Source organism: Mauremys mutica, unplaced genomic scaffold, assembly GCF_020497125.1.
Source record: "Mauremys mutica isolate MM-2020 ecotype Southern unplaced genomic scaffold, ASM2049712v1 Super-Scaffold_100264, whole genome shotgun sequence".
NCBI classification, from domain to species: domain Eukaryota; kingdom Metazoa; phylum Chordata; order Testudines; family Geoemydidae; genus Mauremys; species Mauremys mutica.
The window spans coordinates 546,628-549,127 of NW_025423297.1; the positions used below are offsets into that span (position 1 = coordinate 546,628).

The window sequence follows — 2,500 nt, forward strand, 5'->3', positions numbered from 1 at the left end:
CGGGGCAGGCTTCCCTGTCGTCCCCCAGACTCTCCGGGGTGAGTCTTAACGGTCCTCCCCCGGGATCTCCGGGGCAGGCTTCCCTGTCGTCCCCCAAACTCTCCGGGGTGAGGCTTAACGGTCCTCCCGCGGGCTCTCCGGGGCAGGCTTAACGGTCGTCCCCCAAACTCCACGTCCGCCCAGGGCCCCGGGGGCGTTCCCCCGAGGCTTCGGGAGCCGCGGGTCCTCCTCGGGGGGGGGGGGCGGGGGAGAAGACACACTCGGGAGCGAGTAGGGGGCTTTCGGGCCCCCGCCCCGGTTCCTCCCTCCCCGGAAAAGGAGGGAGCCGGCCGGGACCGGGAAAAGCTGCCTACGGCACCTGGGATTCCCAGGCGGTCACCCATCCAAGTACTAGCCAGGCCCGGGACGGTTTACCTTCCGAGATCGGACGGGATCGGGGGCTTTCGGTCCGGTATGGCCGTAGGCACCCGGCTCCACGCCTCCTCGCCCGCTTCCCCCCACCACTCCTGCCGCCGACACCCGGGCCTGCCCGACGGCAATCGTCTCTGGCCGGTTAGGGGGAAACGAATCAATCAGCAGACAAAGAAATGAAAACACTTCCACGGACCCGAGCCGAACGGCCGGGAGGCGGTCCCTGGCCGCGGCCGGGCAGGGTGCGCCCCGGGCCGCTCGCCCGGCGGCCGGGTCCCGGGCTCGGTGGGTGCGATCCGCTCCCCCCGGCGTAGCGGCGGCTCCCTGGGAGGGACCCTGCCGGTCGCGCCCAGCCCGGGGGACCCGCGGCGTGAGGGGCGGGGGAGAGGGGAGCCGTCCGATGGCCCACCCGGAGAACTGGTGTACCGACCGGGTCGACCCGACGGCCGGTCGGTCTCGAGGTCATCTCAAGTTTGTCCAAGGGAGGGCGGCACTGCGGCCGGCCAGCAGGTCAACCCGGTTCTCCCTACGGCCGGCGGAGCTCCGGGTTTACCTGGTGGCCGGGGACCACTGGGGCCGGCCATCAGGTAAACCCGGTTCTCCCTACGGCCGTCGGTGCTCCGGGTTTACCTGGTGGCCGGCGATCTCTCCGGCCGGCCAGCAGGTCAACCCGGTACTCCCCACGGGCGTCGGAGCTCCGGGTTTACCTGGTGGCCGGTTTGTCTTCCGGGCCTGGGGAATTTTTCAAAGTCCCTCGCCTGCCACCAGGTCAACCCGGTTCTCCCTTCCTCGGCTCCGGGTTTACCTGGTGGCCGGCGATCTATCCGGCCGGCCAGCAGGTCAACCCGGTACTCCCCACGGCCGTCGGAGCTCCGGGTGTACCTGATGGCCAGCCGCAGCGGTCCCCGGCCCGCAGGTCAACCCGGTTCTCCCTACGGCCGTCGGAGCTCCGGGTTTACCTGGTGGCCGGGGACCGCTGCGGCCGGTTCTCCCTCCGGCGGCCGGGGCTCCGGGTTGACCTGGCGGCCGGTTGGCTTTCCGGGCACCAGGTCACCCCCTTTGGTTTCGACGGGTTGACCTGGTGGCCGGTTTGCCTTCCGGGCCGGCGGTCCCCCCCCCACACCGAGGGCAGCGATGCGCCGCTCCTCGGGACCTCCGAGGGGGGGGCTTAATAGTCGACCCCGGGCAGGTCAGGGGCAGGCTTAATAGTCGACCCCCGGCCGGTCCGGGGGCAGGCTTAATAGTCGAACCCCGGCAGGTCCGGGAGTTGGGGAGGGAGGCTTAACAGTCCCCGCCCCCCCTCCCAGCGGTCCGGAGGAAGGCTTAACAGTCGTCCCTCGGGCTCGCCGGGGGAAATTTTCCAAAGTCCCTTCCCCGCCACCAGGTCAACCCGGTTCTCCCTACGGCCGTCGGAGCTCCGGGTTTACCTGGTGGCCGGCGATCTCTCCGACCGGCCAGCGGGTCAACCCGGTTCTGCCTCCGGGGGCCGGGGCTCCGGGTTGACCTGGCGGCCTGTTGGCTTTCCGGGCACCAGGTCACCCCCATTGCTTTCGACGGGTTGACCTGGTGGCCGGTTTGCCTTCCGGCCCGGCGGTCCCCCCCACACCGAGGGCAGCGCAGCGCCGCTCCTCGGGACCTCCGAGGGGGGGGGCTTAATAGTCGACCCCGGGCAGGTCCGGGGCCGGCTTAATAGTCGACCCCCGGCGGGTCCGGGGGCAGGCTTCATAGTCGACCCCCGGCAGGTCCGGGGGGTTGGGGAGGGAGGCTTAACAGTGGCCCCCCGCAGCGATCCGGGGCGGGGGGAGGCCTAACGGTCGTTCCGCAGACGGTCCGGAGAAAGGCTTAACGGTCGTCCCCCGGGTTACGTACGAAGGGCGGACGGACACCGAGGAAGGGGCTGCCTCGGCCGGGCAGGACGTCCCGGGGACGGACGGACCGGCGGGCGGGATCAGGCGGCGGCGAGAGAAAGAGGGACCTTCGGGCCCCCCCCGCTCCCGTCGCCCCGAAACCCGCCCGCCCGCGCTCCGGCCCCCCTTTGGGGACAGCAGGCCGGGGACCCGACCGACCGGTGTGGTGCGGACAAGGAACC

General features: G+C 71.4%; 1 non-coding gene across 1 annotated transcript; it reads right to left on the reverse strand.

Moving 5' to 3' along the window:
• Window positions 1-346: 346 nt before the first annotated feature.
• LOC123360424 lies at window positions 347-465 on the reverse strand. The gene has a single exon (XR_006576009.1). It is a non-coding gene; the product is annotated as a 5S ribosomal RNA (ribosomal RNA).
• Between the last annotated feature and the right edge of the window lie 2,035 nt (window positions 466-2,500).